General features: G+C 34.4%; 1 protein-coding gene across 1 annotated transcript in view; it reads right to left on the reverse strand.

Annotated features, from left to right (window-relative positions):
- SORCS3 (sortilin related VPS10 domain containing receptor 3) overlaps positions 1 to 16,649 on the reverse strand; it is a 476,983-nt gene that overhangs the window by 108,284 nt on the left and 352,050 nt on the right. The gene's annotated exons all lie outside the window — the stretch shown is intronic.

A 16,649-nucleotide genomic window follows, 5' to 3' on the forward strand; every position in this document is an offset into this window, starting at 1 on the left:
GCAAAGTTGGGGGTGGGGATGGAAGGCTGTTGCACCAAACTCAACTGGCTATTAAGAAAACTCCTTTTCCTCTGAATTAGTTCTAGAAAGATTGCTTTATAAATTGTTCTTCCAACTACTGAAGCCAGACTAAATTGGGGAACTATTTGTTAGAACAAATTATAAAGCAATGGGTTTCTAATGTTGGAAATTGCTTGCTGCCAGCTTGGATTTCTTAAGAACAAGGCATACTAAATCAGTCTGATCTCTCTTTTTGAGAGCAGCCATTCTAGCCAACAACAATAAAATATATATAGTTGCCATGCTATATCCATATATTTAACAGAGTATTAAATAACAGTGGAACAACAAGGAAGGGAAAGTGCATTGAAAATTGAAATATGATGAGTCATATACTTTCAGTAAAATAATCTCTTTGACATGTCCTTGAGGGCTTACATATCAAACTCTGATGTTAAGATAAGCCCAAATTACAGACATGGTAATACCACCTTGTAAATGGTTCCATCCAAATTAGGTATCCTTTTCATGTTTGAAGTTATTTTAAACAACAAGGCATACTCCAACAACTTGATTTGCCATTTTTGTTCATACAAAATTTATTTATTAAATTTATATACTGCATGTTCCCAGTGACAAGGTGTAGCACTTTCCAGTGAAAAAGCATAGACGTTCATTGTAACAATAATCATATGCAATCATAATGCAATATACTTTGTAGAAATGTAAGATTTATTCATATTTAATCTTATTCTATATTCTTGGGAGAAAAAAAATTACTGTACTAAATATAAAAGATGCCTATTATAAATTAGAGAATGGCTCCCATATATGCCAATAATACATTGAGAATACTAAAAAGGCTCTTCGTTTAGAAAAAAAATATTAAAATATTTTCATTTTATTAAAAATAAATATTTGTCAAATGGATAGTGTACTATGTGTCAGTACTGGATAAGAAATACAAAAAGTTTTTGTCAAAGTAATAAGATTAAACTTTATTTTTAATAAAGCTTGTCAAACAGCAGTTTGGTTGATTAATTTCTGCATACACAATAAATAAAACAAAATACCACAAGATTGGGCCTCTTGCCATATGAAACTTTACCTAAATATACAACAATTGTCATTCTCACATTTCTTTCTTCAAAAAAAAATTCCATTGCAATTTCATTAAAATAATAGGGAATTCAAAGCAATTTATAACATAAAAATATAATTGAAAATCATAATTACAATAATAGAACCTAAAACAGAACCACCAATAATAACATAACATAACAGCTGCCTCTAAAGACCACTCAAAAACTGCATTTTGTGCAAAATGCAGCAGACCATATATTGGCTGATAGTTGCCACTTTACCTATTGTTTTATGGTAATTTTGTATTTTTATTTTGTTTCTTCTACATTTTTATATTTTATAATATGAAATGCAGGAACTCATTTTTGACCTAGTGTTATATAAAAACAATAGATAAATAAACAATCAAAGAAATACATAGATAAGCAACAGAAAAGCAAATAAATTGAGACTGCAGAATCCTCACTTCAACTACTTTTAAGCCAAATTGTGCAAATTAAAAATTGAAGAGTACAAAAATCAGTTGATACTTGTCATATTAAAAATCCTAGATTGTTATATTTTGTTTTAAACATTTAACTCTCCAAATAATTATTTTCAAAATATGAATGGAAGTTTACAAACTATAGATAGAAGTGATTGAGAAAGTGTTATGTAATAATGGACAAAGTAATATAAAAATTGCTTTGATTCAATCTTGATTTTTAATGACCTCAGGAACATACTAATCATATAGTAGATTTTTATTCCCTCTGACAGATGGAAATGGACACATTATATCATCAAGCCCAAACCACTCTTATGTTCTATAAATCAACTAGGGTTTCAATAGAATTGCCAAAGATGAGGTAGGAAAATTCTCACCTCTCAATTTTACCCTTTTAACTAGTCCTTACTCTTTCAGAAGTATATAGCAGTTGCCAACATAACAATTATCTGTGCCTGAAAACAGAGTTACAGATAGCTTTTCCATTTTCAGACTGCTGGCTCCAAATAAACAGAATACCAAATTTTACTTGGGACAGATCTACAGTCATCATGGCAGAAATTAAATCCTGAATTATCTGATCACGAATATGGAAATTTCCAGGACAAAAGAACTAAAATAGTCATTATCACTTGAGAAATTACTCCAGTAAAAGAAATATTTATGCAATAGGATGATGAGTATGTCCTGGTGTCCCTGTACCACCCGTGCCACCCAGTTGCATCAGCAACTATTCAAAATTGGTGAGCTGCAAGATGGAAGTTTGGTCAGTGAAATGGAATTTTTATATATGCATACCACTACCACACTTTCTAGCCCTGGCATGTTGTATCATAGAGCCCAATGGGTAGAGCTGGTCCTGATTTTCTCCTTCCTTCTCCGTTAACCAGGTTTTTAGACATATGTCAGGTCAACATGTTCATCCATGATTAAATCGTGGATAACAAATTTTTATCAGTAGCTGATCTGGCAATAAGCAGTGGGTGTTTAAATCAGGGAGCCCAATACAATTTCCTTGCTTAGATTGCAACCAAAAAAGAAAGCGAGCCAAATAACAGTCTGTCCTCTTTTCCCTGCAATGACCAGGTTGCACCCTCTCATGTTATTTTTCCCTGTCACTGGTTACATCAGTATTTATGATATTCATGTTCTATTCTTCCTAACCTAAGAGAGGGAAATTCTACAGTGGAACAATGGTTATTCTATAAGTCCTAATAGAAAAATACACCAGGAGACAGAAACATCTTTTATACTTTGCTTTCATTGACTAAAATCCTTCAGTTCCATTCCAAGAGATTGACTTTGATAGAAGCTCGCTGTTACAGCTATTGACTCATGGCTACTTTCACTAATCAGGATGCTGCATGAAAACACAGTCACTCAAGTTAAGTTCAATAAACATGGCTATCTTACTGCTGATACTCCAAATAGCTGAGGAGTGAAACAGAGACGCATTTTAGCTTCTCTACTGTATAATATTTATACAAATTAAATGGTTGCTACTCTTACCAAAAAGGAATTTCATCATACTAACCTTAGGCAGCTATTTGGCAATGATGTTTCATTGCTTAAAAAGACAAAGGAGAAGTTTGAAAATTTTACCACAGTTGTGTAAAGAGGAATAGCTTACAATTAATTACTCTAAGATCCAGCTTACTGGCTCAAACTTCTATTTTCCATTAGCCCATTGGCCCTACTAATTCTCTCTAATGACTTCATGTCACTAATTCTCCCTGATGACTTTGCATCAAGATGGAAAGTAAACGATAATAGCTGACCTGCATTATTGCAGCCTTTCTATCCATTCTTTGTCAATTCTAAGCCTAGAAAAGTGATAGATGAGAGATTTGCCAAAGATTGTTCGATACTGCATGTCAGAGAAGCTTGAACATTATAGACAATCCACAAGGGTCAGTTACTTCTGGGAAACCTTTAAGATATGTTAAGAATCTGTTTAATCTGGTTTGCTCAGCACATTGTAGAGCCTTCTTTTTGGCCTACTTTAATATTCTACCCTTCACAGTATTGGACGGAAGGTTTCCTAAAACTCCATTTAATGAAAGAAATTTCCCCTGTGGCCAGAATAAACCTGAGACCTTATACATGTATTTATTCATGGTCCCTTCTTCAAGAACCTACATGCTGGTATGTCTATACCAATTCCTAGTAGAAACTGAACTTTCAGTGACAGAGAGATGGTTTATTTTCTACTCTCAGATTATAACTCTGCTATTGCAAACCATGTTTCTTAACTTATTTGCAGCAATTGCTATTAGAAGGGTTAGGGTCTATTCTGTTTTGCTGTATTATATTTTATTCTCTTTTATTTACTTCTTATAGGTGTAAGGATATATATTTTAACCAGCAAAATCTATATTGTAGTTTTATCACTCTCATTTTATTTGAGATTGCTTTTATGTATTGTTTTAGGGTAATAGCTATTTTGTGCCTATTGACTTTAAAAAAAATCCTTTTCCATTCTTCCAGTTTTGCCAATCTCTAGGCCATACTCATGAATGAAACTAGAAAACTGAAGCATTTTCTTCCTTTAGAACAGAGGTGGGGAACAATAGCCCATTTATGACTTGTGGACTTCAACTCCCAGAATTATGAGCATGGCTGGGAAATCAGAATTTCTCTAACCTAATGTCCTCTAGATCAGTTGGGCTCACAACATAGTACTTGATCAAACTGTGTCTCCTAGGAATTCTGAAACTTTTAACCCTAGTATAACTAAGGGCATCAGGTTGGGGAAAGCCAGGGAAATGATTCCAGGGCAGTTGTATCTGACTACTTAAACTCATCTTTCCCTATCTTGGTTTGAAACAAATAACCACAAACCTTATTGCTGATGGATGGGTCAAATGATCTGAATTATGACTAGAGATACGGGATTTTATATTTTGTATTTTTCATATGATACCATTTTATTAGATTAGATTTTTGAATGGACCATAGGAACATTCAACATTAACATTCTAAGCACTGAAATTTTTATTCTGTAGTACTTACTTTAAGAAGTATGCATGGTTTATGAAAGTACAATAAAATTCTCTATTATATCTAACCTTTTCTGCCTTTTAAGATTTCCAGTAAAGCACAAAAAATCTCTGTGTAGATAAGGGTTTCTTTCTTTCTTAGACATTCAGTCTATGGTACTACTGTAGCATCAATAATACACTCAGACATCATATTATCTCTAAGACAAGTGGCACATATCTATAGATAAGCTGTCATTCAAAAGTGTGAGATGTTCCATAATGCTATCTTTCACAGAAGGACTGAAAAAAGATTCTCCTTTTGGAGCCAAGATTTTTGAACTAAAAACATTTTATCATTAATGCTGCAGTGAGCCACATTTAATAAAGACAGGAGTGAATTGTTTTGTCTGGAACTAGCAGGAGATACAAGAACAAGTCTTTTGTCTGAAGACTTGAGCACCAATCCTGCATTGCTAGGATAAATTACAGCCCTATTTTCTTCAGTGACTGCTACATTATAAATCAGGACATTTTTTTTCTTCAAAGGCAAGAGAGAGAGAAGTATCAAGTCCTACATTTTACTAGAAACCCCCTTCTTTTCAGTTCTCCTGACAGATTTTCATTCCCCAAACCCCAGTCCTGCACTATTCTAATCTTATACAAAGGGAAAGGCTTTTGTAAAAGAGCAAATCTTGGAAAAGACATGGATTACTACAGGGTAAAGTCTGGAGAAGTCTTCATTCCCTTACTTCTCCATGCTTTTGTTCAATTCTCCCTAGAGGGATAAAATTCCTACTGTGGAAAGATAGAACAATCATGTAGACATTATGTTATAAGATTATTTAGATTATAAAACCAATCATTGTTCACAACACTGTATATAAGATGAAAGGGTTGATTCTGACTGAGGTTCCAAGCATATCTATAAGACATTCCAAGCTGGGAAATCAATTGTTCTTTTTTTTTTAATAATTGCACAGGTTATCCTGCAGTCCTCTACCTCCTTCAAACTAACATGGACTGGGAAGATACCATATAAATACCATGGATTTTCAGCCAGCCAACTAAAAGAAAAATAAGAAAATTTCCATGTTGTTGTTTTTTTTCTCTAGCTAAAGTCACTGAAAAAATAATCTGCATCAACTAGATGATTTGCTCTAACTATATCTATTTCCTTGAAAACTTTTACTTATTCCAGCAATCTGTTTGACACTTTGGAATCCAAACCTCTTTAATGGAGAACTTATTATGATCACTTAAGAAGCTGAGACCTGCTGGAATCCTCCTTGCAGTTCCAGTCCAATGGAAGTAGATAGGCCTTCCAAAACTTGAAATTAGCTTCTCCAGGCTATTAAAAGCACAGCCTTCCTTAGTCCCCAGAACAGAAGCTAGTGGGTTCAGGAAATGAAGCTCCACTGACCATTCAAAGGTCTCCCTTTCTCTCTTTCTCTCACTCTGCAAATATTCCTATCTCCAATTTTCATGAATAAGATGGAAATGTATACTTGACATCTATTCTTTCCATCAACCCCTTATCTATTATTTATGTGTATACTGTAAGTTGTCTTTCAGCCCACTTTTCCTTTTTTTTTCTTTCTCTTTCAAACATTTGTTATTTAAAGTCCCTCTTTTTCTCTCCTTTCTCTTGCCTCTATTTCCCTTTCCCCCTTTAAGTGCCAAAAAGGCTTATACATAGCATGTATTGGAATCTTTCTCTACCCTAAAAATTGCATTATACACGCTGTTCCATTGTTAGCCTCCAAGGACTGCTCATTGCTATTCCCTCAACACTGCTTAAATGCTACTTCCCTACTGAGTGGCATTTGCCCAATGATTGTTACTTTGCCCTTATTGCCATTTCACATTAACTGTTAATGCATCCCCCTAAGTCTTCATGAATGTTTTTCATGTTTTCATTGCTATTCCCTCAGTACTGCTTATGTTTGAAAGACTATTTTCTCATTGAATGCTACTTCTCCAGTGACTAGTGTTTTCTCTTTCACTCTCATTTCCCATTGAAATACTTTTATTGTGTTCTCCCTCAATAAAAACAACTGCATTTTCTAAGTTTTATTTGGTCACCATTTTTGAGTTCCATATTTGCTCTGGAAGGTACAGTTATTAAGTTCTCTTTGGATAAAAGATTTCACTTGTATACTAGTCTCTGCTAGATAGTCCCTACACAACAGAATGGCAATGAATGCACCCATCTGCACCTATCAATAAGTAATATTGCATGACCACTTCAGTATATGTGAGGAAATAGCAATCACACAGATACTATCCTGTTTGCAATATAACCACACAGTAGATGCCAATGTATAAAAGTATTTCTTTACTGCTGGCCTTCCTGAAAGCCCTCAAACTTATTTGATCAACGAACTTGGAGATGTTTTACTCTCTGTATATTGTGTTTTCTCGAAAATAAGACCTAGTCTTATATTTTTTTGGGGGGGGACTAAAAGACCCATTAGGGCTTATTTTGGGGGGATGTCTTACTTTGCAGCTACCCACCCACTCCATCCCATCTGGTTGCTGCCCTGTGGTGAGGTGAGGCAGGTGGGGGAGTGGCACGTGCCTCGCACCCACTTACCTCAGGGTCCCACAGCCAGGCCACTGCCTGCTCAGCGACCTCCCCCATCCGTTCAATGACCTGGCTGCCTGCCCGCCTCTGGGTGGGTCTTATTTTGGGGAAAACACGGAACTTTGTTGGCGTGCTGTCACTTTTCTTTTTATCTTGCTTTTGTTTAATTTAAATTAAATTAAACCAATTTTAATGGTTTTGTCTACTTTGTTTTTATTCTGTATGCCATTTACCACTATAAAGTGAAATTGGTGTCTATACAAGAATGATAAACAATTGAACAAAATTGTGTTAGTATTGAAAGAGAGCAAATAAGGATTATTTCATTTATTTTATTTGTTAAATTTATTTGCCATTTATCTCACCCTGGGTCTACTTTAGGGGGCTTATAACAAAGAAACTAATGAGAAGGATGTAAACAGAACAGAAATAAAATAATAGAGCAATAAAATAAACAATGAAATAGAACACAAGAATACATCACTAACCATACCTCAATATGATTGACAGTAAAAGAGGCGGAAAAGTGGAAAAGTGATTTTGATGAATTTTTTTAAAAAGAGAAATCAGGTGAAAAAGGTCAAACCAAGGGTCCCTAGCACTTTGACTAGAATTTGAAAAAAAAACCTGAATTAAAAATAGAATATTTGGGATGAAGCAAAACATTTGTTGGGAAGATAATTTTAGAGATTTGTATAATAATGAGATCCAGTTTGGTGTTATGATTAAGGCATCAGGCTGTAAATTGGGAGACTGTGAACTGTACTTCTGCCTTAGGCACAAAGTCAGCTAGGTGACCTTGAACCAGTCCCTGTCTCTCAATTCTAGGAAGAAGCCAATAGCAAATCATTGCTAAACAACTTGTTAAGGAAACTGTAGGGACGAGTCCAGACAGTTGCCAGAAGGCAACAGTGACTCAAAGGCACTCACAAACACACAGATACAAAATAATAATATGTCAAAAACAGATTTATAATTTATGCTTCAACATGTATTGTCCAAGTGAAACTTGTTGAAAAGGAAATCATAAATGCAACTAAGTTAAAAAATGACAACTATGCCGAGAATAGAATAGAACAGAACAGAACACAACAGAACAGAACAGAATAGAAAACAGAGTTAGAAGGGACCTTGGAGGTCTTCTAGTCCAACCCCCTGCTCAGGCAGGAAACCCTATACTACTTCAGTCAAATAGTTGTCCAATCTCTTCTTAACAACTTCCAGTGTTGGAGCATTCCCAACTTCTGGACGCAAATTGTTAATTGTTCTAATTCTCAGGAAATCTATAGATAGATTAACTGGAAAAATGTTAAAATATTGATGTAGTTTACTTATGGAGTGACTATGCAATTTGTTCAATGCATACCTAGATTGCAATTTTGCCTGATGATCAGAAATATGTCATTATTGTTTTCCATGCAGAAGGAAACATAGCAAAAGAAATGTAAAAAAACTAACGTGAACTTGTAGAAAGGTGTTAAGCAATATTTTGATTCATCAACTAAAAGAACTGACAATGGATAAACTAAGGAAGTGCAGTGAGGCATACATGAGGTAGGGGAACATGGGCCAGATTTTTGCTCTTTACCAGGTCACTGAAAAATGTATAAATGTGAGAAGGAAAATGTTATGTTTATTGATTTAGTGGAAGTTTATGATAAATATTCTCATATAGGAATATTTTGGGTGAGACATAATTGAAGATTAGTTGCTGAATACATAAAAATAAACAGTGAATTGTGAATAACCTTAGTGCAGACATGTCAAACTTGTGATGTCACATGACGTCGCACAATGTATCAGGACAGTTTTGGGGTGGGCATGCCAGCAATGGGGTGGGCGTGGCTTCCACGTGATGTGTCCGGCCCATGGGCCAGCAGTTTGGCATCCCTGCCTTAGAGAGTTGTTCGAAACCATGCAGGAAACTAAGACAAGGATGTGTGTTGCCTCCTTGGTTGCTTAACATATATATTAAAACTGGTTTAATCAATTCTTGTAGTAACATTAGAGGAATTTATTGATTGGAGATTAAAATGCATGTGTATTTTTATATGCAGAAAATGCTGTGATGTTGGCTGAGAAATGAAATAATTTGCAATGAGTATTAAACAAATTGCATAAGAAAAAAGAAGTAAATTGTTGTAACATTAGAAATACATTGATTGAGAAAGTAAATTAATATAAATTCATATGGTATTTGTGTATTGTGTTGGGAATGGTGGACTGACATTTTTTTCTGTCAAACTCAAGATAAAAAATGGAAAGACCAGGAAGATGATGCACACTAAATATATATGGCAAAAAGCTAGTGAAAATAGATGAAGACCTTGGTAAAATATTTACTAAAGATAACACAATGAATGCAGAACTTTTTAGAAAGTTAGTGAGTAGGATGTGATCTGTTGCAAGTAATGATATTTGATCAAAGAAGCAACAATATTAAAAATGCTTCTGCTGGCTTTGTTTTAATGAAATTGTAATTGGTTATATCAGGACAAATACAAAAATTAAATGAAATGAAACTGGTTTAGGTTATTTAAAAAAAGATCATTTCAAGAATGAATGAATGAATGATAAATGGAATATAGATATAAAAGAAAAACAAATGGCCCATGTAAAAAAAAAAAAGCATGTTGAAGTGGTTTAGTCATGCAAAGAAAGTGAATGAGGGTCAAGTAGCAGAAAAAAAATATGAAGGAAGAGGGCACTGAGAGGAGGACTGAACATCATTAAAAAGAATTTATGAGATCCTAAGAATGAGAGACATGAGCATTTTAAAGGCAATGTGTAAAACACTGTATGGATATGGTGGAAATAGTTTGGAAGTATAGAAAGATATGGAGAAGTATAATGAATAATGTTGATATAAACTAAATTTGGTTATATTTTCTTTACTTTTTCTCCACTTTTGCTTTTATTTTGCTTACTATTTCTTCCTTTTAGTGCTTCATGCTGTGAAAATAAATAAAGCAATGGGCATGTGTATATGTTTAATATATTTGTATCCTACCATTCAACTAAAAACTGAAAGGAATAGAATAGAATAGAATAGAATAGAATAGAATAGAATAGAATAGAATAGAATAGAATAGAATAGAATAGAATAGAGCTAGTCCAGCCCTCTGCTCAAGCAGGAGAACCTATACCATTTCAGATAAGTGACTGTCTTGTCTCACCTCCAGTGATGGAGTGTCCACGATTTCTGAATGCAAGCTGTTCCACTGGTTAATTGGAGCCCAATGGAAGTCTTTCCTTATTTAATCCTCACCATAAAAATCCAACAAAACAGTATTGCTTGAGAAATAGTGGCTGGTCCAGTCACTTTGACAATAAAGTGCTGGTTTGAATCTCAGTCTCTCTAGCCAACTCCTTAATCCTCAGTCATATTGTTTCTCTGATTGCTTAATCTCCTCCTACGCCAACTCTTCCTGCTACAATGGTCACAAAATGGGAGAGAAGCAGATGAAGGTGGAACAGTCTGAAAGCAAAATATGGTTCTGCAGGATCTGGTAATCTAAAGATTATCATGTCTGCTTTATAACAAGTAACATGTGCTCAATGTACAGAGCTGTAATTATTCCAAATTTTCTATTTCTGACCTGTTCTACTGAACATATTGCATCTCATCTTTTGTATGTAGCAAAAAATCTAAATGATTATAAAGGGAAATGGGGAGATCATTCTTAAGATTCAGGGGGAAAAAACTCTGACCAAATCAACTATAGACTTAGCCAGGAGTTTCATCAAGGGAATAAAATAAAGCTTTAGCTGATAGGATCAATTTGGTGCTTGTCTCACCAAGGAAATAAAGTAGCCTTTGCATGATTGACCTCCCTGGTAATATATATCACAGGAAATTATCAAAAACTTCATTAAAGCTCTCTGGTTAGTAATAGAGTTGGGAAGAATCATTTTTAATTTATTTTAATGAAGTTTTCCTATAAGCAAACTTGCCTATACTGAATTCTTGGTATTATTGCAACTCCCAGCCCCCTACCCTTTATTTCATATTTGATTAATGTCATTTAATTATTTCCCCTGTGCTCATTCATCATGCTTAACCCAAAATTAGCTGGGTTTGTGTTCTGCCTTTCTTTCTCTCTGCTTACTGATGGGCTCATTAATCTGTAAGGATATGGAGGGGAGGCGACTGTTGACATTCCATTTAATGAGTTTAATTGGGAAGTTGGCCAATTGACACCATTCCTTTTTTCAAATTGTGTTTGTCATCTCTCTTGTTCCCTCCCACACACACTCCTTCATTTCTCTTGTCCATCTCCATATCATGCCATGTTTATGCTGTACTTTATTGTTACTTTTTACTTTGATTCAGAGTAATAAAAATGAACCCTTCCTACTCAATAGAAAACCAAACACCAACATCATGGTCTCATTCAGACTCACTTCAACAATATTTAAAGGAACAGCATAATTTAGACAGAATACACAGAGAAGAATACCTCAAGGAGAGTCATATTAATCACCAAGGATGTATCCAAAACTGAAGAATACTTCAATAGGGTTGAGTGATTTATATGACAATTATGATGTGAGTCAAAACATTTGAAGTGGTTCCAATATTTAATTTAGTTTTCAAGGGTATTTAGAGTATATAATTCATGTTGATCCTTAATGGAATAACTCACTTTAAGCAGTTGGGGTAAATGAAGAAATGTACAAAAGACTTCTGCTAGAAACCGTTTGGCAGCAAAAACCGAAATGTGTCCACAACTGTTTGAGGGTAAAAAGAATCTTCAAGAATTTAGCCATGTCATGCTTGAAATAGGCCAAATCTAAATTCTTATCTTTTCCAGTCAGTGGTTACTGCTACCCTAAACAATTCTACACAGCCATAGAAAGAAATTAGAAGTGAAACTGTCACTGCCGCACCCACAAAAAAAAAATTACATCTGTTTTTTTTAATGCAGAAAGCTGTTTACATTTAATTATTTTTATGAAGAACTTCAGGAAGAGAACAATGTAGGCTTTTTAGGTAGTCTTATATCACCTTATGCATATGTTTTCTCTCCATCAGACAAAATAGGAGAAGGAGAGGAAGATAGTAAAATAAAGAGTATAAAAAGAATAGCAGAAAGAAAAGCCTCCAGAAGCAGGAGGACTTAAAGTTAACACATTTTTGCCAGCAGATGGTTTGCTTCAGGTTCCAAATCCAATAATTCTTGGCTTAGTTTAAACCAAACAGTGATAGAAATTGGGGAATTTACAGAGAAGCAAATAAGAGAATACCTTTTGAATATTGTTCATATATCTTTAAAATATCTTTGCTTTAAAAAAAAATAAGCTTCTCTTTGCATAATCTCATTGGAAGTCTCATTGGAATTTAGAGAAAAGGCGTAATGCATTTCCCTCTTTTCATAATATGTAGATCAACACTGTCAGTCATTATTTGCCAATAAAATAGCTGATATCATGTTCATCCCAGAAATGTATTCATTCTATTATTTTCATTGTAAGCTTTTAATGATTAGTTCAAAAAAAAATATCTCAGGGAGCTGACCCATGCAGTCCTGCCAGAATTCCTTGTCGGCATCGATCACAAAGATAAAAGTCAATTGGCACTAGGGAAGAAGAAGTTAAAAATAAATGAGTGGTTCAATTTATGTTGAAACATAATGGCTCTGAGTTAAGCTATATATATGAGGGCACATATAAGCGCGTGTACTGAGACAGTACAAAATTTTATATCAGGTTCAAAATGTTCAACAGTATTAAATAAATTTAAGAAAGTTATACAATATTTATGTATGTTTCACATAATTTATATTTTGTATCTAAATATATTAAATATAGTTACTATAGAGGAACATCATGGATCTGATTTATAAGCCAGACCCAACATATACACAAGGTTAAGTGAAAGGAAGGAGCCTATATTCATTTCTTAAAGCTAAAATGGGAAAGCAGTTGAATCAGACTTTATTGATTTGATTGTTTCAAGGCTGTCTTTAGAAATAATGACTCATGATAAAGCATAGATATCTAGATATTGGTGAATAACCAATTCCAGTATGCTTCATTTGTGGCTAATATCCTTTTCTCTTCCCTTCCTAGCAGGTAGGTAAATGGTTGCTGCTGAGTAGGGGAGAAAGCAAGGGATTGCAAGAATGGCTGGGAAACTGCCACGGAATGTTCAAAATGAGCAACATGTGGCTGCAGCAGAAGCAGCCCAGCAATGCTGAAGCAGCCAGAATTTCCCAAATTTCATTTCTTCCAGAGTCAGGGGTCATGAATTTTATATGCATTCTGTAAGTTAGCTATTTGAGGAACCTTGATTCAAAACTATTGCCATGTAATGCATTGTTTGACAGTTAAAGGTTATGGGATTAGAGTTAGTAGTATGTAGATAATGGGCGGTGGGAGAGACAAGAAAGGTAGAGTGACAGACAGCATAAACAATCAAGAAGACAAAGATTCCTCACTCCATAGCCCTCATTTACATTTCTTATTGTATGTTTCATGAATCTGAGTAAATGTTTTATATGAGAGAAAAACGTGAAAATAATATTTCTGGCCCAGATTCCTAGATAATAATAATAATTTATTACACCCACATTACACCTGTTTTTGACTAATGGTGCACCATTTTGAAGTAGAAATGAAGTGCAACCACATGCAGAAGCCAATCCTACTTATATTCAAAGTAAAAGGCATAGTTGATATTGTAAAACATACAGAAGCATTTAAACTTTAGGCATTTATGACACTCATTCAGAAGAACTTACAAATTCTAAGATAGGTGTCATTATTATAACCTTTAACTGTGAAAAAGTGAACGCATAAAGTGCTATTACATAAAATGAAATTTTAGTGTTTAATATCCTCCTGGTTATTTAAGCAAAAATAAATAAGACAATTTACATTTCTGTGGTCCATTCCCTATTTTATTTGGAATGGATAATTCACTTGAATTTGGTCCAACAAGGTCAAGATTTTTCATTACTCCCTCACCTTCAAGAACTTTTTCTGATTTATTCAAGATCTCTGGTCAATCCTAATTTTTTCAAAGTAAATATCTGTAACTTTAGCTAAGATCTATTTGGTGGGGATGGATGGGGTGGAATTAACTTTTTGTGAGACAGTTAAAATTTTATTAATTGCATCCTTGTGGGATTTCATTTTATATCCTGAGAGAGAAGTATTTCATCAAGGAAAGAGTGTTTGATCTAACAATATAGTTAAACATTATAAGCCAAAAACATTCATATTTAAATTAATTAAGTATAATTTACTGAATGTCAATATCATTATCAACTGGTGTTGTGAAAACCTACACACATCCTGGAAGTAAATCTGATTGACCGTGGGTTTTTTTTTCAGCTAAACTTAAAAAGGGTTGCATTGTATCATATATCAAAAATTAGCTAAACTGAGAGGTCACTCATTTGTAATGTAGTTTATCTCCAATATGGCCTTTGCAATTAAATGGTTGATTTATGTGAATAGATATGATTTGATTCATTGCAATCAAATCAGATATTTCAGATAAAAATTATCTTGTGGGTTCCAGGACTTACTTTTACTGTATAAATACAATTGATTGCTCAGTTGACAGCTAGAGAACTATGGAACTTCAACGATTTGTAATGCTCTATCACTTTAATTACAAGAAAAGAGTTGAATCTGACAATTGTCAACAGTCTGTTAAGGATTACAAGCAAACTTTTATATAAGGTATCACTTTGAAAAACTTCCAAATTGGATAGAACAAAATAATATTTTGATGGAGGAACTGGATGTATTAAATGAGAGAGAGGATATAGACTAATGTCAAGTTTTACTATATCAGCTAAGAAATATTCTAGTGCCCCAAGAGCCTCTTTATATTTTGCGGGGCTTAAAAATGTCATTTAATTCCCAGAGGCAGGTTATGGAAGAAACTATAAGAATCCTACATTGATAGGTGGTTATTGTTTCTAATTAAATTGAGGCATAATAGCACCCCTATGTACATTATATATTAAACTGCCAAACTGATAATTGAATGATGTTTGAGCTTTGAATGATGTTTGTCCATAAAGCTGTATCACAAAGCAAATGTGGTCCTCTTGCTTTATAATACTTTACTGCTGACCCATTTTTGAGATGCCAATTTGTCTGCACATTCTGTGACAGTTTCAGGACTCGAATCTCTGGTGCATATCACAGCTTTGCAACTTCCTTCAAGGAGCTTCCTTGAAGCGTATATGCTGAGAGTCTTCCAGACTGTATAGCTTCAAAGACACCCACTGAAACCACCCAACTTGAAAGCAGGTAACCATACAGTTGGATGCTGAGGGGTGTAGAGCTGAAGAATGTAGTACCCAGCCAGCTCTGGTGGAAAACTTCCAGACTGGGCAACTTTCGCAAATGCTGCAACATGCAGTTTCCTTGGTCTATACATGCTGAAATTCTTCTAGACTAGACAGGTCTACAAAATATCTTCAATATAGTCAGCCCAAAAGCACTCTAACCAATGTGTGTGGGGGGAGGGAGGAGAAGGATGAAAGGATCTTTTTTCTGCAGTGCTAGAATGCAGCCATTGGAGTTTTTCAAAACTGAACGGATCCAAGAAAGATTTCAGCCAATTCCATAGGTTGCTGAGGAGTGTACTACCCAGATAATACTCAGGACGAATGGATTCAGCAAACACTGCAGGGATTGCCCACAGTGTGTTCCGAAGAAACTTAGATTTAACTCCTTGACCATAACATGCTGGAAATCTCACAGAATGAACAACTTCATCAAACATTGAGGGCAATTCCCAGGAGAACTTTAACCAGTATCAGAGGACAAGACTAAAACAGGTCTTTCTTTCTTTCTTTCTTTCTTTCTTTCTTTCTTTCTTTCTTTCTTTCTTTCTTTCTTTCTTTCTTTCTTTCTTTCTTTCTTTCTTTCCCATGTTTCCATATCAATCCCAACTTGACAAGATATTTGAAACCACCTAAGTGGTTTCACTGAGATGAATTAAATTGTCTTCTTATTTTGGAGAAATAAATCAGTTCAATTTTATCTAAATCTATTTTGTGTTCCTCAGGTTCCTTAGATGTAATAATCATCTCAAAGGCTTGATTGATCTGATCCCTACCAAAAAAAAGGTCAAGCTAGATTGCATATTAGCTTTCTTCTTGTTTAATATTTATGTTAACTTTGTGGCACAGTCCTTAACCAATACTGTAAAGAGCTTTATTCTTTTATGCTGACCATAAGAAACTTGAACTATAGTCACGTTTCTGTATACTGATGATATGGCAATCTTTTTGACAGGTTTGATAGATTTATAAGAGGGCTTCATATTTTTCCTTTTATTATGTTGTAAAAAGCCTAACCATAAATTATGGAAAAATAAAGATCATTTCTTTTTCAAAGAGAAGTAGGTGAGAGATTAATGGAAATTACATAGAATAGTCCAAGACCTTTAAATATCTTGGGATCATCTTCCATGCTTTAGGCACCTGGAATATGAAGGGAAAATCAGCAGCAGAAAGGGCACAAAAAGAAGTAAAGCTATCCCCCC

Source organism: Protobothrops mucrosquamatus, unplaced genomic scaffold (genome assembly GCF_001527695.2).
Source record: "Protobothrops mucrosquamatus isolate PMUCROS unplaced genomic scaffold, P.Mucros_1.0 scaffold110, whole genome shotgun sequence".
NCBI classification, from domain to species: Eukaryota; Metazoa; Chordata; class Lepidosauria; order Squamata; family Viperidae; genus Protobothrops; species Protobothrops mucrosquamatus.